We start from the raw sequence: 18,937 nt of genomic DNA on the forward strand, positions 1-18,937 counted from the left end.
TAGTAGAAAAACATTAAGACACATAGGTTATATGATTTACTCCAAGGTCATATCAAATCTTATTCATGACCTAATTATCCAAACTATAAAGAAGAGGACAAATATTTACATGGTTAATATTATTATTGATAGCAACAGTGCCAAGACTAGAATATGGATTTCTTGGCTTCCCAATCCCTCTCCGCTGGCTCTGTCACACTATCTTTTCAACAAGTTGGAATTATAGCAGAGTCGTGAGGTGTTCAGGCAGTGTGGTCCAAATCCCAGATCTGCCACTGTCAGCTGCTTGACCTTGGACTAGCTCCTTACTGTCTTTTAGTTTCTGTATTTAAAGTATGGGATAATAGTAGTAACTTCCTCACTAAAAGGGATGAGGATTTAATGAGATATGTTGTTGAATGTTACTAAGAGGAAAAACTCTAGTCTCTTAAGTTTGCTTCATGGATGCCTGCAAATTAAACTAACAAAAGACAGATGAATTGGGAAAAAAGTCATTTTTCTTAATGCTAATGCAAAGGAGCTCACAGAAAAGGAGTGAAACTCAAAGATGTGGGTAAACTCAGAGGCTTATATACCATTTTAAGCAAATCAAAGAGGGTTTGGGCTACAAGGGAAGATAAGTCATGAGAAATAACTATAAAATATAGGGACAACTAAAGGAAGATAAGGGTTATTTTAGTAAGGTTTGTTTATGCAAACTTATCTTGGTATTGACTTTCAGTTTCCATGAAGGGTTGCTCTTCCCTCCCTGGCACAGAGGGGAAACACCTTCACAAAGGGAAATTTATACCCTGCTTTAGACAGCTTAGGAAAGAGTTAGAGAACTCTTCCTGTATCTGTTGATTATCAGTTGTCTTCAGCTCAAAAATAATCCTGATGCTCAAGTGGCATATTTCTGATCTCCTTCGGTGGGAAGTGCCTGGGCACCAGAGCTGCTTACAGTGAGTGCTGAATGATCACCTATCATTAGCATGTGCCCCCACAAGGCAGTACTGGAGCTCAGCCGCAGCAAGGTAGTGTACAAAGAGAGGAGGCATTTTTTTCTCCAGTTTTTCTGCCTGAGCTTTCTTAAAATAAAGTTATCTGCACTTAAGACATATTTGATTCTCCCTGAATGTGCACGCAAGTCTGCCCTCTTGCTCTGCAATACTCTGCCTCGGTGCTGGATTGGCTTCCTCTTGTGTAGTCTGCAGGGTCCTTCATGGGCTCCCTATGGCTTTCAGGGTACAAGTCAAGTGCAAAGCCTGGCACCATCTGCACTGCCCCTAAGTTTTCAATCAGAATTCTGTTCACCATTCTTCCCTGTTTCCCACAGCCAACTGGACCAAGGGTGATACTGACCTAGGGGCTCATTCTCCTGCCTGCAGGCCTTGGAACCCAAGCACTGAATGAAGTGCCTCCCTCCCACTTTTTTGAATCACCTGTGTTCCTTGTGATTCTCAGGCTGCCCTGCTTCCCCTCCTTGCCCTGTCCTGGCCAGTCAGGTGCCCCCTAAGGAGTCTCCCTTGTCTGTAGAGTGTGAACTCTTCTTATCTTTCTTTGTTTCTGGTCACAAGCTCTTTGCAAAAGGGAACAAATAAGTTCATCTCATCTCAGAATTCTATGCCCAGCACAGGCCCAGAATAAAGCAGGTGCCCCTCAAGTACCTATGACCTTCTGTGTCCTGGAAGCCATATCTATAGTTCAGGAATTCTGCAAGGAACACATAGAGGAAGAGGAGGTGGCTGGTAGGGATCCTACCAAAAAAAAAAAAAAAAAAAAAATGTGGGCGAAAGTAATGGCTGAGACATAAAGGAGAAATAGCCTTAGGGTAAGTTCTCTTGTAGAGGATATATGTTAATTTCCCAAATGTATGAGCATCTGCGTATTTATGTGGGGAATATATTGTGTCTTTTCTTACACTGCCATGGTTGAAATGGGATTATTTCCCTTCCGAATGAAAACCAATTAAATAAATTGTATTTTCTTCCCCTTGGTGCTTACAAAGTGTGGGAGTTGTCGCCAAACATTACTAAATGTTCTAATTTAGTCATAAATGGGTTGAAAGAATGTAACATAATTGTAAGTCCAAAGCAAGTTGCTCTAAATATTTTATCATGTTCAGCATATGCTGTTAAAAAAACCCTCGAACTATAATTGTCAACATTCGATTCACAGAAAGTAAACAACAGCTGAGCGTGACAGGATGGTAAAGAGTCTCCCCACCGTCCCGACACGCGCACAGAGCGCGTCCATTCAGAGGCGGGAGACATCGCCGTTACCAACCCAGACGCTTTCTCTCTTCAGATTCTTCCCATCAGACATCTCCGAGAAAGCGAGGGGCGTTTTCCCGAAGCAGATGGGGGAATGAGAACACTTGTGTGGAACAGTTCCATCCCAGGCAGGAGAAATTTAGAACTCTGGACGATTGCATGGGGCCGAGGCAAGACCACCGCATGCTCTCCACCAGAACAGGGCGCCCTGGGAAAGCGTGAGTTACCCTTGATTGGTTTCAGTTTCTGTAAACGGAGTCCCAAGGGCCCGACCTGTGTCACTTCTTGCCAGGATTTAGATTCACTTTATACTTGTGTTTCTAGAAGAGGCCACTGAGAAGCAGCTTGAACTTTTGTTATCAGAGGTTTGCATACATGGGTTTTAAGCTCAAAGGAGATACCCGTAAGCCACATATCTTAAGAGGGAAGATGTGGGGTGGGGCCTTCAAGTACTGCTCTGGCCAGGCCCTTTAAAGATTCCCAGAAGAGAAAGGCAAGAGCCATCTCTGCAGAGCCAGCTTTGTCTCTTGGCCCAGAAATGTAAGGAGCAGGGATCCAGCTTGGGAACAAAGGACTTAATCACTGGAGAAAATGCTGGTTAACAAGACTGCCCCTTTGTTTTTTCACACAAATGATAACATTCTACCTGAAATCCTCTTGGAATGAGCAGTGGAGTTTGGGAGCAGGTACTGAATGAGTAAATTAACAAACCATTGAAGTAATTAGTTAATTAGTGACCACCTAGGCTGAGAGAAATGAGCAGGAGGGGTGACTGTGGACTCTGAGGAGGGAAAGTGGCTGTTTTATATATTCTCATATGGGGGAAACTGGCAATTTGGAGGCAGGACTGCTTTCAGAGCTCTGGATTTCTGGAGATAATAATCAGGAGAGTTGTGTATGTGCTTTGCAACTCTACAATGCCACACAACATTATTTACATCAGTCTGCTTGTCTCCTTGATGAGCTGTTTAAAACATGGTAGTATTATAATCAGCCAGATTAATCTTACTTGATAAAAAAACAAAGGCTCCCTTTTCAGAGTTCCCCATCATGCCAGGCAGCAGACCTGTTTCTGTCCAATGACTGTGTCTATATAGACTCTTGCTGAGTCCAAAGGAACTCCAAGGGCAAGAGAGGTGGATCCCACAGTTCACCACCCAACAGGCACAGACACACCACTATGCTTAAGGCTACCCAAAGAAAAAACAAAAGAGTTCTAAGAAAATGAAGGGACTTCTGGTGGAAACTCAAGATGGCTTGTCTGGGGAAAAGAAATCTGTAAGGTTCATTGTACAACTTCTCTATGAAAAGATGGCGTTGTCATGGCCTGAGATGCAGAGAGAGAAGAGTGAGGATTCCAGAAGGAAAATACCTCTAAGAATGAGAGGAGAACGTGCCTGGCTGAGCTGTTTGATTGACTCCACTTCTACCACTACTTGTTGAAAGAATATGCCAGGCTCAGGGCCGTCCTAGAGGAGCTGAGAACAGTGGGGGGGAGGAACATGAGACCTGGGCTCTGCCCTCTGGAATCCCTTCAGGCATGATGGAATCCCGGAAGCATGCCAAACCTAAGACAGGACAGGATGGATGGGCAAAGAGAACAGAACTGAACTGTCTCTTTCTAGAGAAGAGAAAGAACCAGAGGAGCAGAAGTACCAGGGAAAGAACGTCACTGTGCTGGCAGGTAGACATTCTGACCCCACCTTTTAGGAAGTGCACACTTCTAAACTTCTTCAATGTTTGATGAGGATGAGGAACCATGGAAAAAAAGTGTCTCAAAATGAAGTGAAATTGTAGAAAATGGTGTGGCTTCATCCTCACCCACGTAATTTAATCACAGGTAACTGGATTTCATTACATGGACATTGCAATGACACTTGATTCATGGTGTGGATCCTAAAGACGGTATTCTAGTCCTTCTTTTTCTCGAACAATTTTGACAGTTTCAATTCTTCCTCTTTACTCTCTCCCTTTTCGTTCATTGTCGTGTTCTACAGTGCTTACCTAATAACTAAATGTCAAGTTGGGAGCTGGTAATTACATGCCCTGTCCTGTTCTCCTACTTTCACTTCATCTTTTTAATGAGCATCTGGAGTACCAGTAATTCGATGCCACCCAGGTGAGCTTGAGCTATCTTGCATCCAAGATAGCTCCTTGCTGCACAACTTCTCAGATGAATGGTTTCAACATGAAAAGCAAGTTTGTCGTCCCCCACCCGGCTCTCTTTCTTTTTGTGGTGCTGGGGAATCAATCCCAAGATCTCACAAATGCTAAGTAAGTACTCTACCACTGAGCTTCATCCTTAGCCCTGTCATTTTATTTTTTAAATTAAACGCTTTTTGCCAATTAAAACAATCTCTGCCAAACTTTCTAGACAAAGGCACAGAACATGTTTTGTATATTATGTGACAGATTAAAAAGTGCTTCCAAAGTATATAAATCTAATTTTAGGTTCTATATCTCTAACCTACCTAACTTTTCATTGCTTCACTGAGAATCATAGTGATATTCTTACAAAAGGTATTTATTTTTTACTCAGTTGGGATTTATACTGACTTCTGAACATATATTGCATGTGGTCGGAAAAGTGAATTACTTACAAATTTTCTCACTGGTTTTTTATAACATTTATTCCCTTATCATTATTCTTGGAGAGGTATTGATACTATGGTTTTTATTATTCTAAAGTAGATCTTTAAGTTGTGGAAATACTTACATTTAAATTTGTTTATATGCCTAAAAAAATAATTGATGGAGCTTGTGGAATACCAGTCTTTCTGCATTGCCCAATTAAATTATAGAGGATGCTGAATTTTCTGGTCTTTGCTTTCTTTTTATTTATTTTGTTTTTCTGTGTCAGAAGGACACAGAAAGCCACTTGCCTGAGATGATTAGAAGATAAAGAATTTATAGTGAGTAGCTCCAGAAAATTTTATACTATTCCTTTTTCAAAAATTATAGTCTGTAGGCTTGGTGGTTTAAACAGAATGGATGACTTTTAAGCTTATAATTTTAGTTAGGTACTATGATGTATGCCTGCAATCCCAGCTACTCAAGGAACTGATTCAAGGCCAACTTGGGCAACTTAAACTCTGTCTCAAAAATAAAAAAATAAAAAAGGCTGGGAATGTGGCAAAGAAAAAAGGGTACGATTTCAGGTTAACTTGAGAGTGCCATAATTACAGTACCACCATATATTTTTCTACATAGCAATACTCCCATTTAGCACAGCAAGATTTACAGATGTTTGCTAATTCCTGAAAAATCTGAACTAGCTATTGAGTCTTTCATCCACCATTATTTTATAAGCCCTGTCTAGGAGCAAGATGCTATGGTAATATTCAGGAGACACTGGTTAACACAAGTTAAGACCCATTGTAAGTTAACCTTTACAATGTTTATTACATTGTTCAAATATCTGACACACATTGGCAAATCCTAAGTAAGTGAAACATGAAATAAACTTATGTATATGTACATTTAATTTTCGTCATATGTAATGTTATGTACTGTCTTTATAATAGCTTTACACATGATGGTGGCTCAATAACTCTTTGTCGATGGCAGACCAACTGAGAGAGAAGATATAAAGTGAACTCCTTATCCCCACTCTACCCTCCACAATTGATTGTATTGTAGGTTAACCATTTTCTTCTAGTTAACTTTTGGTGGATACCAAGTGAAATGGGCTCAAATTCAGGCCCCAAATCTGTGCTTATAGCTTTGTCAGATTGACTTTCACTCTTTAAGTGTGTGAGCACAAAACAGACACAGACAGAGCCTTGTGAGATAGGAAGTAGACAAGCTTAACCAGAGCTGCTGCTAGAGTGGTCAAGTGGGTAGACTTTATTATGCAAGACAGGAAGTATCCAGAGAGAAGGACGAGAACAGGAACCAGCCCGTACTGAGTGCTAAGTCTGTGTCAGGCCCCATGCCAGCTGCTTGCATAAACCATTGTTGGCTCTCACAGCAATCCTGAGCCCCAGACATTAAAAGATAGAAAGGACCAGTCTCAGGTCTTATAGTGCCCAAAGTCTCAGAGCTCACCTGTGACCCTAGATTAAAACTCAAAACAGTCCACATGGAAGACTGTTTCCATTCTACCTTCTGTAGTGAACAACGCCTGAATGAAGAGCTGACTGTCTGAATTAGGCTTTCTTGATTTTAAGAACAAGACTCAAGTCAGGCTGGAGAGGTAACTCAGTTAATGAGCACTTGCCTAGCATGTGCAAGGGCTCAGGTTCAATCCCCAGTACCCTGTGTATATAGGGAAGGAGACTCTGGTCACCTGGAGTAATGAAGAATGTGCTCTATCTATCCCCCTAGAGATGAACAAACAGTGATCTCATGGCCAAGTCTCAGGGAATTCAGCAAAAGCAGAACCTCTAGGCTTCAGAAAAGTAGGAGCAGTATCTGAGTCAGGCTTCAAGGAGATTGGAATGAGAAGGTGCCTTAGATGCCAAATCATCTAATTCTGGGACCCCAGGGAGTGGAGTTTCTGGGTCTTATGGAAGGCAACCACCATTGACATAACCCATTCATTTGCTCTCTGCGAGTTTTCTTGCTGCACATCTCTCGTTCTCTTGCATCATCAACTGGCTTTCCCACCTTTTAGGTTGTGTTGTTTTTCTTGTTTGTTTTGCTTTGACTTTGCTTACTCTGTTTCTTTTATTATCTACCCACCTGCTGCTCCACCTCTACTTCAACTTGTTCAAGGTTCCTCGTGGTACCACTTTACTTCAAGTCTTCTTTTGTTTTGTTTTGCATATTTTCAACAACACTCACTATAAAATGTCTCATTCTCTCAGTGCTTCTTTATTCTAATTCCTGAGAACAGACTGATGAAGCCCAACCTAACTAAAATATACCCATCGAGCATGGTGATACTCGGATCGTATACTATATGTGAAGGCCAGGATTCTGCTGTTCTTGTCCAATGTCCCTCCTGGCCACAGACACATGCAATGAGGGGACTTATATATATATATCTTAGTACATCTCATTCAATTGCAGCAAGTATATATTGACTATTATAAACATAAATACAGCAAAGCCCTGGAGACACAGGATTAAATAAGACAGATGCTTACAACATTGAGGTGCCTGTGAAGACAGAACATAACTTACAAACTAATAAAGAAGACTTGTTTAGATAGTGATTAATGGATCAAGAAAATACAAGAAGGTAAAGAGAGAGAATGACTAGACATGGGTATATTTTAGTTAGGCTGGGCAAGGAAGTCCTCTCTCAGCGGCACATCTAAACCCAGACATGAATGATGAGCAAGGACCAGCCAGGCTGAGATCTATAGTGCAATTGGAGAAACCAAACAAACTCACATGTCACAATTAGCAAATCCTTAGAGACCCTGAGAGTGTTTGGGGTCAGAGAAGGGAAAGCTCTCCCTGGTCTTGGGTAAGGCAGTGGGGTAGGACTTCCGGGGAGAAAAGAAAGAAGGAAGGGCAAAGACTGCACACAAAGATTTTGCAGAGTAGGTTAGAGGTGAAGTAACCAAGGGGCTTAAAGTACAAAATTCTAGGAGACACTCTTTCTCTCAGTCATATAGGTAGAGGGCTGGCACCAAAAGGTAAGCTGTTCCTAAAGTTTGTGCCCTGCTTGCCTCACTTGCTTCAGCCAGCTCCAACTCTAAGGACTGGGAAAAAGTTGCATGCTCAGAAGACAGCAAGGAGACCTTCACTGGGCTGGGGAGATAGCTCAGTCGGTAGAGTGCTTGCAAGGCAAGCACAAGGCCCTGGGTTCGATCCCCAGCACTGCCAAAAACAAACAAACAAACAAACAAAAAAAAAAAACAAAACAAAAAAAAACACTGCTGAGAAAGAAAAAAGCAGTCTTGACATCCAGAGCTGACCTGGTATTATTAGTCAGCCTTGGCGTTGCTCTGAGCTGAGCTGGAACCAACAGCTAGGCTTTGGTGTTCTCTGTTAAAGGAAAACAGTTTCGCAGGTCATTGACATCAGATAAGGCCACTTTGTTGTCATGATGGAGCAAGATAAAAACAAGACCACTTGGCATTCTGTCTGAACAGAGAACAAATCATGAGCCTTGCATGAGCCACAAAATACCACACAGCATCTCTCCCAGCTAATATGAGTGACAGCCGCTTCTTACCAAATGCAGCTTTAGCCTCCTCCTAATCTATCCTCCCTGTAAATAGCATTTATTAAGATACTGGTCATGGAATTACCCTAGCTTCCTGAAAGCATCCACTCCAGAGCAAAACCCTGCTTCCTTAAACTCTTTGCCAAATCAGCGAACAGAAGCCCAAGTCCTCTAAGTCTTTTCTAATACCTTCCTACTGAGGCAGCCCATGGTTTCCTAAGATGTGTGTTCCTTCACTGTGAGTAATAAACTCAACAGGTACAGGGGTATCCCTGGTGGTCTTCCATGGGAGGGCACTGACAGAGATGAGAATTCATTCTGCTGAGGGGTAGAGAGAAATGAGGCTGGTGGTAGGACCAGTTCTGTTTATTATGTTGAGACTGCAGGTAAACTCAGTGTTGAGAGCAAGACCGAGGTTGTGGAAAGGAAATGTGTTGTCAGCCATTAAGAAACAAAGACTGAACCAAATGGAAATTATGGTATTGGCAAATTGATCTCTGGCAGACTACGCAGCTAATGTGAGGGAGGTGGTAATGGCCTGATCTACTGCCTGTTTTTTATTTTTATTTTTATTTTATGATTTTTTTTTTCTTTTTTAAAAATATTTTTAGTTGAAGATGGACACCATACCTTTATTTTATTTGCTTACTTTTATGTGGTGCTGAGGATCAAACCTAGTACCTCTCATGTGCTAGAGCTCTACCACTGAGCTACAACCCGACCCTATTGCCTATTTTTTTTTAACAGATCAAAAAATTGAGGTAGAGTTAATTGACAACACGAGACTTGCATGTTGACTGAAACAGGGCTTCTATGTTTCTCGTTTTCCATGTATAGCTCCCATTGCCCCATCTCCACTTCTGCCTTAATGACATGGTATATTGCTAGAAAAATTAAAACATGTATTGCCTTTTTAAAAAAGATAATCTAATATGAAAATTCCCAAAGAGGAATTGAATAAATAAAATAATTCATTCTGTACTCTTGAACTGAATTTCATCATCCACTAAGTTGGCAGAGAGTGGAGCATCTTTGCTAACTGCTTAGTGTGTGGTCTTGTTTTTTCTGGGAGCATGAACTCCACCATCTCTCACAACTCCCCAAAGCTCACAGAGAAAACTCCAGAACTCAATTCAAACCCCAGTCCTGTTGCATTTCTGCATGTAGCCATTCAAGATATCAGGCATTGCTGATATCTTGAGAGGTCTGTGGAAAGCAATGGCTGAGAAAACCTGATGTCTGGTGGAATTGCTTTCCTAAGAGCAGGATGGTCCACATTGGACTATTGGGGTAGAACATCCAAAAGCATTACCAATTTCTGCCCCCAAACTGGGTTCTTTCTCCCTCTTGGAATCACATAACCAATAACAAAACCAAGAAGTGACTGAACAGTGAATGAGGTTTACTCTTGGTCAGAGAATAAGAAGTGAAGGGGAAGAGACTCACAAATTAGCTTTCAGTCTGAACAAAGGATGGGGTTTCTTTTAAGGGTAAAAAGACAAAAGGAGAGAACTTCAGTTGATGACTGTTGGATTCTTCATGGCTTTTTCCAGGGAGTGGGGAAGGTCCATCCCAGCAGCCGGCACCACATTTCTTCAGTCCTATGTCATTGGATTGCACTCCGGGTGGAAAGCAGTTGGCAGTGTACTAACAGTAGATAGTGTGTAGTCAGGAAGCACATAGCAGGTCCTCCCAGCATCCTCTACAGCTGAAACCAGTTTTGCCGTGTTCCATCCTGCATCCTATTTCATATTGAAGATGAGGTCCTGGATGTCTGTGAGGCTGGCTAGGCAGGTATCTTGTCTGAAACAGCTAAAACTGTTTAACAAAAAGGGTTGTTTCTCAGTATTTGAGAGTTATTTACCTGGTGACAGACGGAGGCATGATATCCAAGGCAAATGAATGTTCCAGGACTAGATCACAAAGAAAGGCTTCTCAGCATGGATATGACGAGGTGTCGGCCTGCACCCCAACTCTCGAGGGATAGACTGCTCATTTCCTTTACTTCTGTCTTTCCCCAGCCTTCTAGACTACCAGACCCCTGGGCATGGGGCACATTGCTGATTTGCCTCTGCATTCTCCAGTGCTAGGTCAGTGCCTGCCACCAAGTAGGTTCCTGCTCATTGACGGACTGGCTTCATTTCTGAAGTGCACTGAAGAAGCACTGAAGTGCACAAGTGGCTGGCTTTCTGGGATGGGAGTTCTGCTGGTTGGAGGGGGTGATGTAGGGTGACTTCTCAGCAGGGTGTGAATTTTGAACACTATATGGAAAGAGCAGCATGATTGGAAGAGAGGCATATTTCACTAAAATACACTGTTATCTCTGTTTTACATTTAAATGAAACATTTGGGTTAGCATGGAATTTGGATGACACATTAAGGGCAATTTCCTCAGCATGATTCCTGTTGCTGATTAGAGACTCAAGGCCTCCTGGAGTATTCTGTTTGGGTTACTGATTGGTTAAGGGCTGATTCCCAACTGCGGGCAAGTTCCATTTTCCCTGGGAGAACTGAGGAGCAGGGCCTTTCAGGCCTAGTCACGGAGAATGCTCTCTTCCAGAAGTCCAAGCCCCTGAGTATAGACCCTGAGATCTCTTCCTAACTACACAGGAAACAAAGAAACATCAGTTGCACTCTGTAGTGAACAATTAACCTTCTGCAAAAGAGATCTGACCTTTTCCCTTGACTTCTGGTGAATAATCTTTTGTGTCTTTCCTTGACTGGGAGCTCATACTTCACAGTGGATAGTCAACGCAGTTTAGGGTGGGGACTGGTCACTCCCATATAGCCTTAGGAATGGGACAGTCCTCCCCAGGAAAACCAACAATGTGACTGGGTAGAGCTTTTGAGTCACCTGGTTTCAGTGACCTGGAGACTGAGATCATGCCTGTGTAATGCAGCACCAATAAAAAACCACTGAAGCTTAGGGGAACTTCCTTGGTTGGCAATACTCTGTGTATTGTCCAACATCAATGCCAGACATAAATATCACAGGGTGTCCTGACTCCACAAAGAAAAGAAGTTCTGCATTTGAAATCCACCTGGACTCTACCCCATGTCTCTTCCTTTGACTGATCTTAATCTGCATCCTTTCCCTATAATAAACCATAAATCTGACCATAACAGCTTTTAGGAAGTTTTATGAATCTTCCTAGAGAATGCCAAGTCAGAAGTGTTTTGGGGAGCCCTGCACTTGCAGCTGGCATTGGAAGTGAGTGCCCTCTAACTTTGTAATTGGCCCTACACCCCCCCCCCCCCCCACACACACACACACACACTTCCAAAAGAACCAGACCCAAGACCCTGGGAATAGGAAACTACTTAGACCGTGGGAGGATCTGCACTAGAAACCTGGAGCAACCTTTCAGGTGCTGAAGGTTGCAAATGAGAGAGAATGTGTTACATGTTCCCCTGCAAGCCTGACAAAATCTATCAGTGGTATATTTGCCAGCTGGGTAAAAATGCCTAGGGGAATTTGCTTCAAGGGATTTTTTAATTCTTCTGAGACAGGGTCTTACTGTGTTGCCCAGGCTGACCTTAAACACCTGATCCTCTTGCCTCAGCCTCCCAAGTAGACTGATAACTTTTAAGGTATAAAGAGAGGTCAGTGTATAGGAAAGAGAAGTAGAAAATACAAGACCATGCTTCTAGCTCAGGTTCAACCTGAAACCTGAATCGGCACATATGAGTCTCCTGGGCTGCAGTTTTCCTCACATGTAAAATAGGAACGATATCTTTGGTCCTATCAGTTAAAAGGTTATTAGAAGGAACAAATGAAATAATGCATGGGAAAAACTTGAGAAAACTGTGATGTGATAATTATAGAAATGGATCTTAATATTGTCATCGTATTCCATTTATTTGAAGGCAGATGTAACAAATATTGCAAATATTGCAAATTCATAGTAGAAATAGAAAATGGATTTCTCCTAACTCCCATACTGGTGACTGTTTAATTAAACTTAGTACAAGAGCATCCCCTTGTCCAGAAGGCAGGCTTTTGGCAACCCCAGCTGTGTAGCGTAATCAGGAAAGTGTTTTTGAACTCAAAACAACTGCCTCGAACACCACTTTCTAATGGAACTCTCCAACTACATATTTTTCTTCATGGAAAGCAGCTCAGAATTAAGCCGCCTGAACAGTGTATTATTTATCAGATTAGAAACTGCAGAATAGGTGAGGTAAAGTAGCCGGGAGCTAGTAAACACAAGTGATACCTAGGAAAATAACAGAAGGTATAAACAGGTTCAATTAGGGGGAAAATAGCCCAACATAATTTGTTAGCATGGCAGCAAAGGGCAGGTAGCTAGTTTCCCTGTGGATATGCCTGACTCATTAAAGGGGGTTTAAGTGATGTTTAGTTCCCCCCCCAAAAAAAGGCAAAAGAAGAAAATAAAGGTGTAATTATTGAAAAGACAGAGACACAGTTCATTTTGTGCCTACAGGAGAAATGCATTCAGAGAAAGAAGTAGGTACTTAACCGGAAAATTATTAAAATAAACTAGTGAATTTCAGTTTCCTCAGGGTTACTGTGGAGATCGGCACTTGCACATGGCCTGGGACACAGCAGATTTTTGACAAGTGATGGAAAGCAAAAACAAGGTTCCTATTTTAAAAAAAAGAAAATTCAGAGCTTTCCCAGTTCAAAACTAGAATGGGAAAAAATGGATTACATTAGGAGTACCAATGCAAGCCTGAGACCAAAACCCCAGGGAAGAAGAGAAGGTGTGCGGCACTCACTCAAGGAACATTATTAAATTACAGAGAGAGAGATGATTCAATAAATAGAAAGATATGCCCAGATCCTGAAAAGCCAAACAGAACAGTGATGACAGAGTAGAGATGGCATTCCCCTCCTGCAGGTAGACTTAGAGAGGATAATTCCAGGTAAAATCCCTGCCTGATTATTTTTTGGAACTTAAATATCTTAAAATTTCACCTGGACTCATACCAATCAAGGAAACGGGAGGATATCTTGAAAGAGATGCAAAAGTAGGGACGGTCCTAACATACAGAGAGTCCTACATGGCTATAAGAATTAAATCAGTGAGGGACAGATGTGAGCGTGGGCACACGGATGCAGAAGGTAGCCCAGAATCAATCAGAGAATTTGTTTTATGAAAAAGGAGGCATCACACATCAATGGGGAGGAAATCTCACTCAATACATGATGCCAGGACAAATGGTTAATCGTTGGCGGGGGAGGGATCTATTTATATCCTTACCTTATACACTACACCAAAATTAATTCTACACAAATGAATTGAACACTATGGGCAATCTTGCTTCCTCGCTCAGTGAGAAAGTCAAAGCAATCTTCAGATACCCACCATCCCTTCTATTCACAGGCAGGGTTTATGCTATCAGATGTGCCTTTTCCTACATGGAGCAGCCCACGAAGTTTCTTTTGGGAGGGGCATCTTGCTGTACCAGAGCCACAGCAGAGTCCTTGTCACCAGAAACTGGGAATCATGGACATGAATAAATTCACTAGAGTTAAAACTGAACCCTTGCTTAATGGGCCACAATCGTCTGCCGTGCCTTTACTAAAAGAAGGGCTTACAGCTGTAAACATGCATCTTTCACAGCTCACAAGTATCTCCCAAGGACCTGAGAGTCTTCAGAAGAATAAGACCCAATCTTCAAGACTCCACGAGAGGCCAGAATTCTACCCTTGATAACTGTCAGTCAGCAAATGTAGCTGGCCTGCTCTCATTTATACTACCCAGCCCCTTGGACTTCTTCCTTCTCTGACTCTGAGCTTCCATTCTCCCCTTTAGTTTCATGCTTTTAGTTGGCTTTAAAGATCACCAGTTCGCAGGTCACGCAGCTGCACTGTCTGTCACTAGTCTCCCACTGGCTTGCTGTAGAGAGTACCTCTAGCATGTGGGTTATGATAACGGTTGCCGCGGTTACTTTTCAGGAACTTGAAGGACATTTTCATCAAAATCATCAGCTCTTCATCTGGGCCTCCAAAGGTTTGGGATGGGTGATTTTTTGACATCAGGTCACCGGAAAACTGCCACCCTCGGAGCAATGCTAAGACCGTCGTTTTGTGAACATACCTCCTACGTAGAGCTGTGAAGACTGACTACACCCGTGCAGGCCACTGATTGCTTCACCACCAATAATCTTTCCCCTTGCCTTAAATCACCCTGCTTCTTTGTCCCATAAAAACTCCTCAACTCTATTCTGGAGAGGCAGATTTGAGACTTGGTTCTCCCACCCCCCATGCTTTGCTGCCTCACAAATAAACTTTCTCTTTTACGAAACTTTTCAGTGCTTGTCATACTGTGTATTAGACTAAACCCTTATTTTCCAATAGCTGTTCTCCCTCACCCCCATATCTCCCACTGACTTCCCAGAAATCCTTTTTTATGATTTATCACAAATGGATTGTTCTTTGTCTAAAAAGCATAAAGCATCTTGTGTTGGTCATTTCTTTGTATCTTTATTCTCTTGTGAGGGTCCCTAGTTTCATGTAAAATTAATAAAATTATTAATTGATCTTATGTTGATTTGGTTTCTGGTCCCAGCAGAAGATTCCATTCAAGATCTCAGATGGGTAGAGCTGATCATTAGCTTTCCCTACATAATCAACAAAAACTATTTTAATACATTTTACATTCTTTTCCTCATCCTGAGTCTTAGAAACCGGATGTGTACTTTTCACTTGCAGTGCATCCCACTCTGGGCTCTCCATCAACACGCAGGTCCTGCTCCCACAAATCATGTCCTTCTCCAAAAAGGACATCACCCAGTCCCTGAGTCTCCTGAAGGGCAGATTTTCACCTCTTTCCTCATATGCTCTTGTAAACATTCTGTGATTTTTCCCATTTTAGAGTCACCTTCTCTTGATCCCACTGAATTATCCAGAAATAATTCTATTTTGACTACTCCTTTTTAAAGCAAAATTACATTGTTTTGCTATACTGTTTAAAATTCTTTCCTCACATCCCTAAATCCATCCCAATCAGGCTTTCCCTTCCAACACTCCAATAAAACACTCTTTGGCAAATTCTCCAAATGACCATCATATCAGCCAATTCAGTGCTAAATTCTGATTTCTCATCTTGCTTGATGGTTTAGCTGACCACTCTCAATATGAAAGATTTCCTTCATCTGGCTTCCAGGATACCACATTGAGCTTTTCCTCCTACCTCGCTGGTGACTCTCCTCATCTTCCAAACTCTTAATATTGAAGGCCTAGAGCTTGGTTGTTGGTTCTTTCCTCTTCCTTATTTTCCTTCTTCCAAAGAAGAATTAAATTAAATTAAATTTCAAATTTAATTTATTTGAAATTTAAGTACACGACTTTAAATACTCCTTATAAGTTTCCAAATCACAAATAGATATCTAGCCCAGAATTTTACTCTAAACTTAACTACTTACATTAGTTCCTAGGGCTTCCATAACCGACTACTCCTAATGGGGTGGCTTAAAACAGAAGTTTATTCCATCACAGTTCAGAAATCCAGGAGCACAAAATTAAAGGGTCAGCTGGGTTGGTTCCTTCTGAAGGCTCTGAGGGAGAAGTCCTTCCATGCCTTTCCCCTGGCTTCTGGCTAACAATCCTCGATGATACTATATTTGTAGCATATCATTCCTGTCTCTGCCTCCATCCTTACATGGCACTCTCCCTTGGCCTCATATAGCTTCTTATAAGGATTTAGAACACATCCTGATCCATTATGACTTCATCTTAATTTAACTAACGACATCTCTAGAGACCCTATTTCCTGAGGTTCCAGGTGGACGTGAATTTGGGGAGGATACTATTCAACCCAGTACACTATTCAACATTGTCATTCAGTCATCACAAGCTGAAGTAATGTTATCCATCTCTCCTCTACTCGTATTCTTCTCAAGTAATGACAACTCCATCTTTCCATCAGAAAATCCTGTTGTCTCAACTTTGTCGTATATCCAAAATCTGATCACTTTTTTCCACCTCCATGTTCCACAGTAGTCCCCACTCTCATACCTCACCTAGATTATTGCAATACCTTTAACAGGTCATCATTCTACCCCCGTTGTCCTTTATTTTTTTGGACAGAACAGCCAGAGTGATCCTGTCCAAACCTCGCTGAGATCACCAACAAACCAAAGGCTTCCATCTTGCTCAGAGTAAATGCCAGAGTCTACAACAGGCCACAGTTACTTCTTTAAGCACACCTCTGGCCACTTCCCCCTTGTCTACTTTGTCCTGGCCATGGCAGACTCCAGACTATTTCTGGAACATTCCAAGCACTCTCAGGCCCCAGAGCCTTTGTGTGCATAGTTCCCTTTGCTTAGAATATTTTCCTTCCAAATATTTATGAGGCATACTCCCTTATCTCCTTTAAATCATCTTCAAATGTGGTTTCCTCAAATAAGGTCTGTTCTGACCATTTTCTTTATGATTCCAACAATCCCCACAGGCTAGGCCCTGTCCTGGCACTAGTTTTTCCAGTGGCCGTTATTATTTTCTAACATATCATATCATATACTTACCGTACTTCTTGTGTCTGTCCTCTAAAAATAAGCTCCACAAGGGCAGGAAATTTTATGTGACCTATTTTCTCATATATACCTAGAACAATGTCTGCACATAGTAGATGCTCTCTATTTGTTAAGTAAACAAATTCGATTGATTATATGATGAGATATGTATGGAGACATACTTTCTAAGCATAAAAAAGATAAAAGAAATTACAAAGAAACAGATTCTAGATTTCATTACATATCAATTTAAAACTTCAGTATGTGTTAAAAAAAACACAAAGATAGGGCACTCTACTATATATTTTAGACAATTCTCAATTCACCCCTAAGGTAAAAACTTTTAAAATTTTGGAGTGAATAAATGTTCTTAATAACATTTCGAGTTTTGAGTCATTTTTTCCAACACTGTAAAAGAAGAGTTTTATTACAAGCAATTTTGCTGAAGGCTGCCTACATAGTTTTATATTTTCCATGCAGTACTGATGAAAATTAGGATTGATTTTGGGACTTTTTACCCTCTTAATTCCATGCTTGTTTTTCAAAATTCCTGTTAGTTCCTTGACCCCCTAAAGAATACACAGTAATCCACACCTACACTATTTTAAGCAAGTGAAATCTAAAAAATTAGGAAAGGCAATTTAAGCCATCACTAGAATTTAAAATAAGTTTTTTTTTTTAAATGCACATGGAATTATCTTAATGATATTAAATGACTCTGCTATAAATAACCTTCTAAGGAACTTATATAAAAAGCTTTCAGGTAATTAAGGCCAATTTTTCATATTGTTTTTCAATCAGGAAGAGTTTTGGTTAAAGCTGAAAACAGAGTAAGGAGCTTGCTAGCTGAGGATCCCATGACTGTAGACGTGGTACTGGCCCCACCCAGAGCCAGCTCCATGGTTTGGATGTTCAGTGTCCAGAGGGCCATGTGTTAAAGGCTTCATTGGATTAGCAAATGGCAATGAAGGGAAGGAAAGGGGGATGAAAATAGGAAAGGCAGTAGAATGAACTAGACATAGCTTTCCTATGTTCATATATGAATACACCACCAGTGACACTCCATTCCATGTACAACCTCAAGAACGGACCCCTGATTAGAATAAGTTATACTCCTTGTATGTGTATGTCAAAATACACTCTACTGGGGGCTGGGGTTGTGACTCAGTGGTACAGTGCTTGCCTAGCATGTGTGAGGCACTGGGTCAGATTCTCGGCACCACATAAAAATAAATGAATAAAATAAAGGTCTTCCAACATCTAAACATTTTTTTAAAAAAATACACTCTACTGTCATGTATATCTAAAAGAATAAATAATTTTTAAAAAACTCTTGAGGGCCATTTGTTACTTCTATTGAATTATTGGTATACATATTAAAAATACAGGAAGTTTTGAGAAGTAAGGTGTTAAATTTTGTTTCTAATAAAGCTAACATTGAAAATGTTTTGCCTGGGGACCTAGCTTAGTGGTGGAGTACTTGCCTACTATGTGCAAGTCTCTGGGTTCCATCCCCAACACTGCAAACGCTGCCTACAATGAGCAAGGCCCTGGGTCTGATCTCTAGCACCGTAACAAAAAATACATGTTCATTTTTTCTTTAGCTTTGTATTGAGAAATATAATGCAAATACAGGAAAGCACATAAAACAATACAGTATACAACCTAACAAACTGTTGTGACACGAACAGCCAATAAACCATCACCATTAGTTCAAGAAATAAACTATTGCCAACTCGCTGGACAATCTTTTTGATCCTTCTTTATTAAAATTTCCTCCCTACCTCTTCTCTGACCTGGGCTTGGATAATAATCAATTCCTTGCTTTGTTTTAGAGTTTTTCCATCTAAATATACACCCCTAAAGAATACACAGCAATCCACACCCTACAGATGCAACTAATCATACATTGAAAATATTTGAAAATCAAATTGCATCTGTACTGAATACATACAGACATTTTTCCTTGCCATTATTCCCTACACAATACCATCTAGCAAATATTTACATTGTACCTTGTATTGGATATTATTATGGGATGTCATATTCTAGAGATGATTTAAAGTATACAGGACAATGTGGG

The 18,937-nt window shown here is 41.1% G+C and overlaps 1 protein-coding gene across 3 annotated transcripts in view; it reads left to right on the plus strand.

Annotated features, from left to right (window-relative positions):
- PCED1B (PC-esterase domain containing 1B) overlaps positions 1 to 18,937 on the plus strand; it is a 276,290-nt gene that overhangs the window by 151,563 nt on the left and 105,790 nt on the right. The window contains exons 4-5 of one of the 3 annotated variants that reach the window (XR_013763782.1): positions 2,287 to 2,470; positions 14,297 to 14,664. The gene's annotated coding sequence lies outside the window, so the exon portion shown is untranslated. Of the gene's footprint in view, positions 1 to 2,286; positions 2,471 to 3,291; positions 8,035 to 14,296; positions 14,665 to 18,937 lie in introns of those variants that run through there. The other 2 variants (XR_013763783.1, XR_013763781.1) reach the window with 2 other exon arrangements.

Source organism: Sciurus vulgaris, assembly GCF_902686455.1.
Source record: "Sciurus vulgaris genome assembly, chromosome: 5".
Lineage (NCBI taxonomy): Eukaryota > Metazoa > Chordata > Mammalia > Rodentia > Sciuridae > Sciurus > Sciurus vulgaris.